Below are 16,360 nucleotides of genomic sequence, written 5' to 3'. Positions count from 1 at the left end.
AGCTATTTTTTGGCTAAACGGTAAGTCGTATCACAAAACGGATGGCACAATGTCCCTTCAATTCGGAGTGATCTACAACTTTGGTCCTGTGACATTTTGTCGTATCTCTCTCCCTTATACGTTAAATTTGGCCGTATTTCTGGATTGTTCGTAAATTTGGTGATTTTTACAAGTATATTTTATTGTTTGACACACTTATAAGAATGATAGGATCATCACGTTGTGTGCGCACATTGGCACGATTAAGGGACATATGTGTACCAAATTTCATGATTCTAGCTTATACATAAGTAGGCAAAATGTAATGTAAAATGTTAAAAATGCACCTAAATTTCACCCTATTCAAACTTTGAACTCAATTTACCCCCTTAATATGGGAGATATGGGGAAATGGTTTAGAAACAAACATGTAGAGCGATAAATGGGGCGTCTGATGGCGCAAACCGTTTCTTAATATCATAAACCGTTTAGGAGATATGAATCTCGAAGTGGAAGTCTGCACTTTTCAACGTGCTCATGCTTATCCGTCATCTATATATATAAAAGCAAGTCGGGCTGGAGCGATGTATATATAAATATTTAAAAATGAAAAAAGACGTGAATTAATGAGGCACTTCCAGAAATCTCAGAAATTTGAAACTTGGTACGAGGGAAACTGATGACCCCAGGATCCCTAGAAAAATCGCAAATTCTGAAAATTCCCTGAAGGGGGCACGCTGAGGGGGGCTCAAATTTTGGGCTCAGCATAAGAACACAGTCGTATAGTATATCCAAAACGATAACCTATAGGTTTCGTGGGCTTAAAAATTTTCGGGAATTTCCTCATTTTTATCCCCCATCCCCCCAAATCAAGATGGCGGCACAACCTGCGAGACAAGGTAGACAATTGAAATTTGGTGAAATTATAGCTTTTGGTCCCTAACCGACGGGAAAATTCCAAGATGTTCAAATTTTTCACTTTTTACCCCCAAAGATATCGAAATATTGAGGCAATTTTAATGACTGTGCAGACATTCCTTTTGAGCTATTTTTTGGCTAAACGGTAAGTCGTATCACAAAACGGATGGCACAATGTCCCTTCAATTCGGAGTGATCTACAACTTTGGTCCTGTGACATTTTGTCGTATCTCTCTCCCTTATACGTTAAATTTGGCCGTATTTCTGGATTGTTCGTAAATTTGGTGATTTTTACAAGTATATTTTATTGTTTGACACACTTATAAGAATGATAGGATCATCACGTTGTGTGCGCACATTGGCACGATTAAGGGACATATGTGTACCAAATTTCATGATTCTAGCTTATACATAAGTAGGCAAAATGTAATGTAAAATGTTAAAAATGCACCTAAATTTCACCCTATTCAAACTTTGAACTCAATTTACCCCCTTAATATGGGAGATATGGGGAAATGGTTTAGAAACAAACATGTAGAGCGATAAATGGGGCGTCTGATGGCGCAAACCGTTTCTTAATATCATAAACCGTTTAGGAGATATGAATCTCGAAGTGGAAGTCTGCACTTTTCAACGTGCTCGTGCTTATCCGTCATCTATATAAATAAAATTGTTTCTGTTTGTCTGTTTGTCTGTCTGTTTGTCTGTTCCACCATCACGTCGAAACGGCTGGATAGATCTCAACCAAACTTCATATTTAGAGTATACTGACCCCGGGGAAGGTTTCGATATGCATATCATTTTAAAATCTTTGAAAAGACGGGGGTTTTATAGGAAAAACGGTTTTCCTCCATTTTCTCTTATACTATTATAGGCAAAATATCGAATTTGTCGTATAAGGACGAGACAAAGCTCAATTTAATCCTCTTGACGCAAAGAACAAAACTCGGTAAGCCCTACGGGCCCGAAAACCATGTTTTAAGGCCCTAAAACCAACCGTTACGGAGATATTGGCACCACACTACCCCTGCTCTAGGAATCGGATAAAGAAATGAACTGCCGTAACCATGGCAACGTCAGCTCCAGGATTCTAGAGCAGTGAGATTATGCATGTACGTTTGGGCATAGCTGTCAACCAAAATAGGTACAAATAAGACTTAATATCTGGGAAAAAAATATACTGTTGTGTAAGGCACTCGTAGGACTCCTTTGGGCGGGGATGGAAAGGGGGTGAAGAACGAGTGTAAAAATCTTTATAAATAAAATTGTTTCTGTTTGTCTGTCTGTTTGTCTGTTCCACCATCACGTCGAAACGGCTGGATAGATCTCAACCAAACTTCATATTTAGGGTATACTCATCCCGGAGAAGGTTTTGATATGCATATCATTTTAAAATCCTTGAATAGACAGGGGGTTTATAGGAAAACCAGAATGGTTTTTCCACCATCACGTCGAAACGGCTGGATAGATCTCAACCAAACTTCATATTTAGAGGATACTCATCGCGGGGAAGTTTTCCATATGCATATCATTTTAAAATATTTGAATATATGGGGGGTTTATAGGAAAATCAGAATGGTTTTTCCACCATCACGTCGAAACGGCTGGATGGATCTCAACCAAACATTGTATTTAGAGTATACTAATCCCGGGGAAGGTTTAGATATGCATATCATTTTAAAATCCTTGAATAGACGGGGGGTTTATAGGAAAACCAGAGTGGTTTTCCCACCATCACGTCGAAACGGCTGGATAGATCTCAGCCAAACTTCATATTTAGAGTATACTCATCCCAGGAAAGGTTCCGATATGCATATAATTTTAAAATCTTTGAATAGACGGGGTGTTTATAGGAAAACCACAGTGGTTTTCCTCTATTTTCTCTTATACTATTGATTTTCTGTAAACTTCGTTTACCGTACGTGAAACGTCTCTTCATTATAAACAACTTTCGTTATGTTCATAATTTACCTTACTCTTCACATGACGGAGAAATTTACAATTTTCTGCTGGTATCATGCTCTGCATTTAGTGACCGACAGACCGAGAACGAACCTACAGGTTACCATGGCAACGTCTCTGACTGCATGCCAGTAGGGAAGTAACGTATTGCCATTTTCCTCATCATGCTTTTAAATTCGTGGTTGTTCCTTGGGTAGATGGCAAGAGAGGCATCAATCGGCTCATCTGCGGGATATTGGCGGAATATCGTTGGAGGTTATAACCGCCCTCGAATAGATTAAGTAATAACACCATTAGTCATCTTCATATTTGTTTACCTAAGAATCACTGAACCTAAATTTCTCCTCTGTTAGCGCTTTATTATATCCATAACTCACGGCATTTATTTATTTGTCGTTATCCGGCTGTCCTCAGTTATAATCCATTTTCTATTAGTTTCAACATTCTTAACTGTATTATTTTCTTCCTTAATTACGCCGTATGTACGTGAATGCTAGAAACTACTGGATGCATTTCCACCAAGATTCGTATTTAGAATACACCTGACCTTGATAGGTTTCAGGGCAAATATTGTTTCTAAATCCCTGAACTAACTGGGGGTTTATACGAAACCGAAACAGTGATTTTGCACTTCCAAAAAATATACACAACAAAAGTTTATGGAAGTCTGCCTACCTTGGTAGAAATTAATGTCTAAACCTTTTTTTCTCATGTGCATCATTTCGATACGAGGATCAATAAGGGAGATATCATTAAAGGACCGTTTTTCTGTACAAGTCCCATCGGACTTAACTCACGAGCGGGTGCGTGTAAAGCGTATTCCTTACAACTTGAAAACTACTGAAGACATTCGAAACAAAATTTATATTTAGCATCCACCTGTCCAAAGGTAGGTTTTAAACGTAAATAACATTTCATGTTCCGGAATGGACTGGCGGTTTATAAGGAACCGAAATGGTGATTTTACTCTTCCACAATATATACAGAACAAGACCAACCTGACTGGAAATCGACCAAACCTGATGGAATTCCACCTCTAAACCTTTTTTTTCATGTGCATTTTTTCGTCAGGAGGATTAATAAGGGAGATATCATGAATGGTCACTTTTGCAGGTTAAGTCCAGCGGACATAGCCCAAAAGGTGTTTTACATGGAGCAGATTCCTTATCTATATAAATCAAATCGTGACGACTGTGTACCTCTACACTGACTATTTTGGCGAAATTTTCGTACAGCTTTCCGTTTAAGGGGTAATAATAACAATCTCCATAATTTTTGATTTCCTGAAAGTCCTAATTTTTACCCGCCTCGCCCAAAATCCACATTGTGGCATAATCTGCCAGAAGAATAAGAAGATAATTGAAATTTGACAAAATTATACGTTTTAGCCTGTAACGAATGAAAAATCCTATATCATTAAATTTTTCATTTTTTATCCCCGAAGAATATCGAAATATGCAGGCAATTTTAATGATGGTGCAGACCTTCGGAAATTCCTATCACGTAACGGATTGCACAATCTCCGTTCAATTTGGAATGATCTACAACCTTGGTCTTATGACTTTATGCCGTATCTGTATCCCTTTTACGTTTGATTTTTCTCTATTAATCGATGTTAAGTCAATTTGGAATTTTCACATGCATTATTCATACTTTCAATTACTTATATGAAATACAGAATCATCAAACTCTTCACGAAAATTGGCCCACTCAGTAGCCATATGTGAGCCAAATGCTACGTATGTAGCTGTCACATTATTATCCGAAAAGTAATGTAATGTGAGATGATCTTACAAAACCTTTACCCTGTTCCACGTTTCTAAATCTGACCCAAGAATAGATGACATATCATTGGACCAGCCATTTAGGCCACTAAATCCGGCGTGTCTTATGGTATAATCCTTTGTCGATATGACGTACGTTTAGTAGCAGTTAATCTGTAAATGAAGGTCTTCAATATTGTAAACACGCATATACTTTCGTATGTCGATCTATATATATTCACTGATGTCGATTTAGCGATCGAGAAAGGGTCGGTCTGCTATTGTAATCAGTACTCCCCACACCGACTTTGACTGGCAGTAGGAAAGGGTTCCTTCTCCAACTCCTGTGTAACTGTCATTAGTAAGGAAGGCCTACAATTGTAATGAATAGTTCCCTTCTCGATTTGACTTGCAGAAGGTAAGTGAGCATGCAGTTTTGTTTAAAACTCCCCTACCCGATTGTGTTTGGCAGTAGGCAAGGGTGCCCGCCATTATAAAGAAATGTACTCATCTAAAATGTGACTGGCATTAGGCATAGTGGCCTGCTATTTTGATGGAAACTCACCAACTTGGTGTGACTGGCAGTACGCTGGCTGGCAGTAGGAAAAGGGGCCTGTCATTATAATGATAACTGCACAACTCAATTTCGAGTGATAGTAGGGTAATTGCCTCCCATTATAATAAAAACTGTAATCTGTCTGGAGGTAGGAAATGGGGGCTGCCATTTTAACGAAAACTCCCCAAATCGATTCTGTCCGCATAGTAGGCAATGGGGCCTGCAATTATAATGTAAACTTCCCAACCTGATTGTGAATGCCAGTAGGCAAGTGAGCCTGCCGTTATATCACAAATCCGTAACAAACACTTTACATTGGAAACGTACGGGGACCTCCCCATGCTCTTTCTCGGATAACGCTAAGAGACATGGAATTTTAAAACTATCTTATTTACTGCATGTACACTATTTACTTCGATATTCGAATACAATGTAGAATACCGTAGCGAAGCACGGGTACATTCGCTAGTACTAAATATAAAAATGGATGTATGCATGTATGTGTGTGTGTGTGTGTGTGTAAATGACACATCTCCTCCTAAACCACTGGAGCAATTTCATCCAAACTTGGTACACTTATGACTTTTTATCTGGAGACGAGCACTGTGGGAGTAAGCCATCCGTAGCTCCCTTAGGGGGGTCAGGGGGGGCAAGGTATAAAAATAGTCGAAAAAAGTGCCGAATCCGCAGTTTTCGGGGTCGCTGAGATGAACAGTGACACTCCCCATTTTTCAAATGTCAAAGTTCAGCTCCCTTTCGCATGGGGGCGGGGGGGGGGTGAGTGATATATAAAATTAAACGAAAATAGTGTCGAATACATAGTTTTCGGGGGTCGCCGAAGTGAATTGTATACTCTGGATTTTTAGTATCAGGAGACAAACAACGTGGGGGTATGAAAGCCCAGGAACCCTTAGGGGCGGGGGGGCGAGGGGGGTCAGATAAACAAATTAACGAAAATACTGTCGAATCCATACTTTTTGGGGTCGCTGAGATGAATATTGACACTCCGGAATTTTTTTAAGTTCAAGTTCAACCCCCTTTGGGGTGGGGGCGAGGGGGAGTGATATATAAAATTAAACGAAAATAGTGTCGAATACATAGTTTTCCGGGGTCGCCGAAGTGAATTGTATACTCTGGATTTTAGTATCAGGAGACAAACAACGTGGGGGTATGAAAGCCCAGGAACCCTTAGGGGCGGGGGGCGAGGGGGGTCAGATAAACAAATTAACGAAAATACTGTCGAATCCATACATTTCGGGGTCGCTGAGATGAACAGCGACACTCCGGAATTTTTTAAAGTCCAAGTTTAGCTCCCTTTCAGATGGGGGCGGGGGGAGTGATATATAAAATTAAACGAAAATAGTGCCGAATACATAGTTTTCCGGGGTCGCCGAAGTGAATTGTATACTCTGGATTTTTAGTATCAGGAGACAAACAACGTGGGGGTAAGAAAGCCCAGGAACCCTTAGGGGTGGGGGGCGAGGGGGGTCAGATAAACAAATTAACGAAAATACTGTCGAATCCATACTTTTTGGGGTCGCTGAGTTGAATATTGACACTCCGGAATTTTCTTTAAAGTTCAAGTTCAACCCCCTTTGGGGTGGGGGCGAGGGGAAGTGATATATACAATTGAACGAAAATAGTGTCGAATACATAGTTTTCGGGGTCGCCGAGGAGAATTGTACACTCCGGATTTTTAGTATCAGGAGACAAACCACGTGGGGGTATGACAGCCCAGGAACCCTTAGGGGCAGGGGGGGGGGGGGCGAGGGGCTGAGATATAAAAATCATCGAAAATAGTGTCGAATCCATACTTTTCGGGGTCGCTGAGATGAACAGTGACACTCCGGAATTTTTTAAAGTCCAAGTTCATCTCCCTTTCGTATGGGGGCGAGGGGAAGTGATATATAAAATTAAACGAAAATAATGTCGAATACATTGTTTTCGGGGGTCGCCGAAGTGAATTGTATACTCTGGATTTTTAGTATCAGGAGACAAACAACGTGGGGGTAAGAAAGCCCAGGAACCCTTAGGGGCGGGGGGCGAGGGGGGTCAGATAAACAAATTAACGAAAATACTGTCGAATCCATACTTTTTGGGGTCTCTGAGATGAATATTGACACTCCGGATTTTTTTTAAAGTTCAAGTTCAACCCCCTTTGGGGGGGCGAGGGGGAGTGATATATAAAATTAAAGGAAAATAGTGTCGAATACATAGTTTTCGGGGTCGCCGAAGTTAATTGTACACTCCGGATTTTTAGTATTAGGAGACAAACCACGTGGGGGTAAGACAGCCCAGGAACCCTTAGGGGCAGGGGGGGGGCGAGGGGCTGAGATATAAAAATCATCGAAAATAGTGTCGAATCCATACTTTTCGGGGTCGCTGAGATGAACAGTGACACTCCGGAATTTTTTAAAGTCCAAGTTCAGCCCCCTTCGTGGTGGGGGGCGTTGGGAGAGTTATACATAGGAATAATGATGATATATAGAAATAATAGTGTCGAATACATAGTTGCTGAGATGAATAGTAACATTCCGATTTTTTAAAACTCAAAGTTTAGCCCCCTTTAGGGTAGGGGAAGGGGGAGTGAGATATAATAGTAATCGAATATACTGCCGAATCCATAGTTTTCCGGGTCGTTGAGATGAATAGTAACATTCCGGATGTTTAAAGTCTAACTTCAGCCCCCATTGGCATAGGGGGTGAGAAAGGGCGAAAAAATAAATTGTTAGAAATGACCGAGATAATGGACGTGTGTATGTTCCAGTGTGACTTTCAAGAATGACTTACTACCTGGAAAACGTACTGTGGGAGTAAGACGCCCCTAGAAGCACTAGGTAAGCGGGTAAAATATTATCCACACTAATAAATGGAAGTCTGTTTGGCGCGATCTATATATACTGTACTATATATATATATATATAGTACAGTATATATATAAATTAAGGCATAAAAATGAAACCAGACGTAAATTAGTGAGACCATTCTAGGCATCTTAGAAATTTAAAACTTGGTGCCAGACAACCTGATGACTTCAGGATCCCTAGAAAAATCTCAAATTATCATAATTCTCTGAGGGTACATGCAGGGAGTTTCAAACCTGCATAAGAACACAGTCGGTGATATTTATCCAGAACCTACAGGTTTTATGGGCTTAAAAGCTTCCTTAAGGTCCTGATTTTTAACCCACTCCCCCATATCAAGATAGCAGCACAATCTCCCAGACAAGTTAGTAAATTGAAATTTGGCAAAATTATAGCTTTTAGCATGTAACCGACGGAAAATTTACGAGATGTTTAAAACTTTTATTTTTTACCCCCGAAAAAATATCGAAATATGGAGGCAATTTTAATGACGGTGCAGTCCTTCCTTTCGATGTAGTTCGTGGCTAAACGGTAAGTCGTATCACGAAACGGATGGCACAATCTCCGTTCAATTTAGAGTGAACTACAACTTCGGTCCTAGGACCTTTTGTCGTATCTCTATCCCTTATACATTAAATATTTCTCTATTTCTGGATTTACCTAAATTTTGCACTTTGTACACGTACAATTGATGGCTTGATTCACTTATAGGAAACATGGGATCATCAAATTCTACACGAATATTGGCCCACCCAGTAGCCATATGTGAGCCAAATTCTATGTTTGAAGCTGTCGCATAAGTATCTGAAAAGTAATGCACTGTGTGAAAATCTTACACAAATTTCACCCTATTCAACGTTTCTAAAACATAATGAATTGTGGTAGACAAGTGCACCTGTCGTTATCATCACAGCTCCACAATTCGCACTTTACACTGGAAACATCGTCCGCGGACCTCCTTATGCTTTTTCTCGGATAACGCCAATTTACATGCAATTTAAAAATGTACTTCGATATCCGTATACAATCTGGAATACTGTAGCGAAGCACGGGTACAATTGCTAGTAGAAGTAGAAGAAGAAATCTGAAAATTTATTTTGCTACATACTGTAGCTGGTTATGTTGTGAAGATTGTACGTAAGCGAATCAAATGTCTAAGCAGCCCACAAAAATTCAATGAAGACTAGGCTGTTAATTCAGAAATCTCGCGATGGTCTTCATTTCCCTTCTGAAGATGCAAGGAAGTCAAGCCACTTAACGCTGTTTTCGGTGTGATTTAAATGCTTCCATGGGCAATGTGTCTCGTAATCCACGAGTGGTACCAAGTTTGGTGACTTACGTGCTCCAAGATTCTTGGAGCAAGAGTATTTTGTCTCATCTTACTCAAAAGTAGAAACTCGTCGTATACATGAATATTTGCTCCAATGTATCGTCTTAAATTCCAAATATATCTTCATATTATAATATTTCCTACCTTTAAGAGCTTATCGATCAATCAGTCAGTCAATCAATCAATCAATCAATCAATCAATCAATCAATCAATCAATCAATCAGTCGCCACTGATCGGCATTTACGAATGTCGTCCAGGTGGTAGATATCCTATCAGATGCTTACCTACTCTTTTATTAAGTTATTCCAAAGTAATTGGAAATTTATTCAACATCTCTCTTGGTAAATTATACCAGTTCCTAATTCCTCTTCCTGTAAACGAGTATTTGCCCCAATTTGTCCTCTTGAATTCCAACTATTCCGTCATATTTTGATCTTTATACTTTCAGAAACTTACTGACGTTTATTCGTCTGCTAACGTTCCAACTAATCTCTATCTCCCCACTGACAGCTCGAAACATTCCGCTTAGTCGAACTGTTCGTCTCCTTTCTCCCAAGTCTTCTCAGCCCAAAGTTTGCAACATTTATGTAACGCTACTCTTTTGTCAGAAATCACCCAGAACAAATCATGCTGCTTTCCTTTGAATCTTTTTCAGTTCTTGTATCAAGTATTTCTGGTGAGGGCCCCTTATTTTCGTCAACTAATATGATTCCACGCCATCTTTCCACTGACAGCTCGGAACATACCGCTTATTCATTGATACGTCTAAGGTGAAGCGTATAAAAATGTGCACAGAGACCGAATTTCGTAGCCAGTCAGAGGATGAAATGAAATGACGCATGGCATTTAGTGCCGGGAGTGCCACGAGGACAAGTTCGGCTCGCCAGGTGCACGTCCTTTTATTTGACGCCCGTAGATGACCTGCACGTCGTGATGAGGATGAGGTGATGATGAAGACAACGCATAGGCTACACCCAGCCCCGGGGCCAGCGAAATTAAGCAGTGATGGTTAAAATTCCCGATCCTGCCGAGAATCGAACCCGGATCCCTGTGACCAAAGGCCAGCACGTAACCATTTAGCCATGGAGCCGGACAGTCAGTGGATAACAATTGGTATATTTCTTTGGAAGTGTTGGATACATAACGATCCCTTAACAGCGGACACACTGTTAGAATGGGAAGGTCGGCAGCCCTGAAAATGATTATCCGTGGTTTCCCATTTTCACACCAGGCAAATGCTGGGGCTGTACCTTAATTAAGGCCACGGTCGCTTCCTTTCCACTCCTAGCCCTTCCCTGTCCCATCGTCGCTATAAGACATATCTGTGTCAGTGCGACGTAAAGCAACTTGCAGAAGAGGAAGGGGACGATGTGGGAGAGGCCTGGAACTGGGAAGGCCTCCTCCATTTGCACCAGAGGATCAGTTGTGTGGTAAGGATTGAATGACTATTTTCTGCAAGATTGATTACGTCTGGTTGAAGGAGAAACTGCATCTGTTACCGATACGAAGTCCACTGTGTGCATATTTTCACTAGCCGAATCACTATCCGACACCTTACCAAACTGCTGAGGTATTAAAAGGCTCATCGTTTCTCATGGATCCAATCCACGGGGGTGAATGATCACATTCACTAAATTAGACTACTTAGCATGGCTGCACCACAGACGGAAAATATCAGACTTTGATTCGTCTATCTCTATTTATTATACCCATAATAAGAGAAGCGTTTTGACCGATAGGGCTGAAGGGAGGAGCATTGGACGGTGTTGGCACATTCCTGGATCCCTTTCTTCTTCCCTTCGCTTCCGGCTCACTTCTTCGTTTGTTCTGTTGAATTCCAACTATTCCTTCATATTTTGATCTTTATACTTTCAGAAACTTACTGCAGTGAGAGGTTTGGCAACTCCAAGCAATACGAGCCGGCCAGCAGGCTTATCTCCATGGCAATCGCAGTGAGTCCGCTCACGTTTCCGTAGCAACCATACCTCCTACTTCCTTCTCCCCAGTAGTGGCGATTGAGACTTAGAAGTGTGGGATATAGTGCGCGGGGAGGGGGGGATATACATCAAAACTGAAAAAAGTAAAGGCTACAAAATGGAAAGTTCTTGGTGCTCTCTAAGCGAATTTCGACATAGAGGTAAAGGTTGACAGTTAATCACCACCACCACCACCAACTTAAGTGTGGTAGTAATAGCTTTTTGAGATTTTGATTCAACACTATCCAAAAATCTTTCACTAAAGGAACAATATTAGGCTACACATGTATTATAATTAAATAGAAGTGCGGCGTAATTATGATATTTGCCTACACTCTACGAAACTAACATGCAAAAGGAGACTGCCAAGGGGCAAGCGAGTGAATCATACCTCAGTGTCCATGACCTTGGAAAAAAATTCCCCTACCACCCTTCTTTATAGCAGATGGAAATGCTCCACTACTTGCTGTGGTGCTATACAAATTGGTTAGCCGTGACGAACAACATTTTGTGCGTATTTCCGCCAACTTGTGAAAATTTGAATTTTTATAATTCCACCTTTACAATACTGTAATTGTGTTTATTAGAAAGACTACATTAAATTATACTCGTGAAACATATTTCGTCCTCTTTTGAGACATCTTCAGTCACAAATACAAAACATTAAAAATAAGGCGAGGACACGTTGAAATAAGTAAATTAAAAGTCTTTGTATCCTGTGATGCGGCGTGATGGCGTCTTGTCAATCTTCAATGTTAAAATGGTGAAGCGTGAACATGATATGAAGCATGAAGTCCAATTAAAATAATAGGTTAAAATTGTTGTTCAAAACAAGAAATTGTCAATTATAATACAACGTAAGTGGCTGTGCGAATAAAATTATGTGCATATTGTACATAAAACCGTGTTGTGGTAATGCCACACTAAAATAGCTTTCTTGATTAAGAGGTGGAGTTGTACTGATGATGCAAGTTGAACTTGATTGTGTGTTGACAATAGGGGCTTAAAAAAAGAAATTACTTTACCTTCAACTGCCAAATGTATAAACAGGAAGGTCTTCCTATGGGGGCCCCAGCTTCAGGAATTATGGCGGAAATGTATATGGATTTTCTTGAAAATACCAAAATCAACAACATTAAAGGAATAAAAAGCTGGTTGAGATATGTAGATGATACGTTTACAATAATAGACTATAGCATTACTAATGGACAGGAGGTATTAGAACAATTAAACAATATGGATTCACCGATTAAATTTTCTTTCGAACGTGAAAATAATAAAGCATTAAATTTTCTTGACATTACAATTATTAATGATTCTAATAAACTTAGGTTTAAAATATTCAGGAAACCCACTCAAACGGCGAACTTAATTAGACAAAATTCCGTACACCCGGCAGCACATAAGAGGGCCTCGTTTTACAGTATGATTTACGGAGCTTATAATACACCCAAGTCAGAAGCAGATCGTAAACATGTATTGGATACTATTTATTTTATAGCAAAAAGAAACGGGTTCAACAGGCAATTTGTGGATAAAATTATTAGCAAAATTGAGAAGAAATCATTTTCCACATTAACCAAGGATACCAAAAAGAAAGAAGATAGTTACGCCCTTTTTACCTATAGTCACAGCAATATATACGAAATCACGAATGTTTTCAAGAAACTTAATATGAAAGTTTCTTTTAAAACAACCAATAACAAAGCTCATCTTTTCTTCAATCAGCACACTATCAATAACGGCAGTAGCAAATTTCAAAAATTAGGTGTTTACAAATTAAAGTGCCAGCAGTGTTCCGCCAGTTATATTGGACAGACAGGCCGCAATTTTAACATAAGGTATAATGAACATGTTAATGCGTCAAAGTACGGCAGATTCTCAGCATTCGGTTCTCATATAGACGATGCCAATCATACATTGTTGCTCGAGTCGGAGAAAGAGTGCGTGAGAAGCATTCTTTGACACAAGAATTAACTCCGATTGACTCCATGAGCTACATATCGCTACTCCAAAATATTGTCTGGATTAAGGAAATCTTGAAATTAATGCTGAGGACTTTCCGGCGTACCGGTTATCGACGATGAAATGACCAACATAAAGAAAAGCAACTGAGCAGAAATCAGAAATTATCCTGTCATTTCCATTACAGCTGGTATAATTTTTAACAATTTATTGATGATAGTGAGTAATTTTCCGGTTGATTGTATATCTCCAGTACAACCGGGAAACAATTATAATTGTTGTACTTCCAGTGGTGAAAAACCCAAGAGTTAATTGAAAGTGGTTAATCTTATTCGACATTTCCCTACATAGACTAGCCTAACAGAATCGTGTATCCCAGTTATACGGAGAGAGAGTGGGTGAGAACCTTTATCTGACAGTAAGAATTAACATTAACACTACCGGTGCTACTTTTAATTATATAGGTGTATAGGACGCTGATCTCTAGCCCGTATTTCGATTAACGTGATGTATCAGGATTTTAAAAAGAAACGGTATGCCAGTTTATATGTGGACCCTTCCGTAGACTATTTAATAATGTAAATTTGCTGTAAAATCCGAGCTGCTTGTGGTCACCTGTCATTTCTGGCAAATACAGAAATATATTATCACTAGTGTGAGGATGATGAAGATATTCCGAAATTTTATTGGCGTCTTGGGCGTGCTGAATCAAGTTGTCGAACACAAATTGGGAAATAATACCTTTAATCATCTTAATGTCAACTTATATCGTTAACAAACGCGAAGGGCAATAAAGTCTGTTATAAGATTAGTTTTAAACATTGCTTTTGATTGCAACATGACATCGATAATGTGAGATGGACAGCAGCAATGGTATGATGATAAACGGGTTTAAAAATCAGGTTGTGAGTTTCACAAATAGGAAAAGTCCTCTCAGTTTTAATTACTGCGTTGATGGGGTGAAAGTTCCTTCTGGGGGTCCTTGTAAATACCTAGGTGTTAATATGAGGAAATATCTTCATTGGGATAATCACATAAATGGGATTGTAAATGAAGGGTACAGATCTCTGCACATGGTTATGATGGTATTTAGGGGTTGTAGTAAGGATGTAAATGAGAGGGCATATAAGTCTCTGGTAAGACCCCAACTAGAGTATGGTTCCAGTGTACGTGACCCTCACCAGGATTACTTGATTCAAAAATTGGAAAAAAAAATCCAAAGAAAAGCAGCTCGATTTGTTCTGGGTGATTTCCGACAAAAAGAGTAGCATTACAAAAATGTTGCAACTATTCAATGCATTAAAATGTTATTACATTTAGAGTTTCTTATAAAAAGTTATAAGCGGGACATGTTTCGCTCCCTTATAGAGCATCATCAGCCGATCTAGAATCTCAAAGTTTGGTTTATGTTTACAACTAATGACTTAAAAACTATTTGTACATTTTACAATATTAAACTTATTTTACTAATATCATAGAAGACAGAATCATTGGTAGCGTGCCTTATTAACTAGAACTTAATAGTGGAAAAGTTGATAAAAATACATTCATTTCAAATTATGGTGGAATAAGTTTGCTCTCAAATATTTACAAACGTTTGGTATGTCTAAAATCTTGAAAAATGGCTTGTGATTCAATCTTAAGAACTTATGATTAGGTCATAGATATTTAAAGTTTAAAACATGAGATCGGGCTAAAAGTTTATGTTATCCTTTGAGGATAAGAGTCTATGAAATTCTAAGAATGAGTTAGCTGGAAAATTTATAGTGTCCAATAACGGACCAACTATATTGGTATTAAGTGATATGTTCCGAGCTGTCAGCGGAGAGATGGCGTGAAATGACATTAGTAGACTAATAAGTTTGAGCGGTGCCTTTAAAAGTAGGAGCGATCACAATATGAAGATAAAGTTGGAATTCAAGAGGACAAATTGTGGTAAATATTCGTTCAGAGGAAGAGGAGTTAGGGATTGGAATAACTTACCAAGGTAGATGTTCAATAAATTTCCAATTTCTTTGAAATCATTTAAGAAAAGGCTAGAAAAACAACAGATAGGGAATCTGCCATCTGGGCGACTGCCCTAAATGCAGATCAGTAGTGATTGATTGATTGACATTCACGGGCATACAACAAGGTCTTCAAATTCTCCATTTATGCAAGAAGGGAAATCTACTGAATATTTTAGAAAACATTTGTATATATATATATGATCAAAAATGCAACCCGATTTATAATCTTAATGAGATATCGTAGGATATCAATGTACTTTTCGAGGAGTTAATCAATAAATTATTTTCACGACGGCGCGTGAGTAATAATTTACCTCACGCCTCTCCTCTTACATCAAACTCCCCTCAACCTCCCCTCACAGTCAGTCCTCAACGACCTTCGAGGACGTCACTCAGTTAGCTTTAGCACTTGAGGTGGAGTGGTCGACGTAGGACGGGCAAGGAGGTGAGTGACTGGATGGGCTCTTAGTTCATATTTTAACTGAATTTATTCTTCAGTTCAATCATATTTTTCTTTTTCTTTTTTTAGGACCCTATTGTCAACACACAATCAAGTTCAACTTGCATCATCAGTACAACTCCACCTCCTAATCAAGAAAGCTATTTTAGTGTGGCATTACCACAACACGGTTTTATGTCCAATATGTACATAATTTTATTCGCACAGCCACTTACGTTGTATTATAATTGACAATTTGTTGTTGTGAACAACAATTTTAACCTATGATTTTAATTGGACTTCATGCTTCGTATCATGTTTACGCCGCGCCATTTTAACGTTGAAAATTGACAAGACGCCATCACGCCGCATCACAGGATACAAAGACTTTTTATGTACTTATTTCAACGTGTCCTCGCCTTATTTTTAATGTTTTGTATTTGTGACTGAAAATGTCCCATAAGAGGACGAAATATGTTTCACGAGTATAATTTAATGTAGTCTTTTTAATAAAGACAATTACAGTATTGTAAAGTGGAATTATAAAATTCAAATTTTCACAAGTTGATACTTTGACAATACAGGCTCTAATATGAA

At 39.0% G+C, this 16,360-nt stretch overlaps 1 protein-coding gene across 1 annotated transcript in view; it reads right to left on the bottom strand.

The window, feature by feature from the left end:
* Positions 1 to 16,360, bottom strand: part of LOC136881898 (uncharacterized) — a 73,092-nt gene that overhangs the window by 32,194 nt on the left and 24,538 nt on the right. The window lies entirely within an intron of this gene.

This window comes from Anabrus simplex, chromosome 1 (genome assembly GCF_040414725.1).
Source record: "Anabrus simplex isolate iqAnaSimp1 chromosome 1, ASM4041472v1, whole genome shotgun sequence".
Taxonomy (NCBI): Eukaryota; Metazoa; Arthropoda; class Insecta; order Orthoptera; family Tettigoniidae; genus Anabrus; species Anabrus simplex.
The sequence above is the reverse complement of the archived record's forward strand: the minus strand, read 5'-3'. Positions and strand labels throughout refer to the sequence as shown.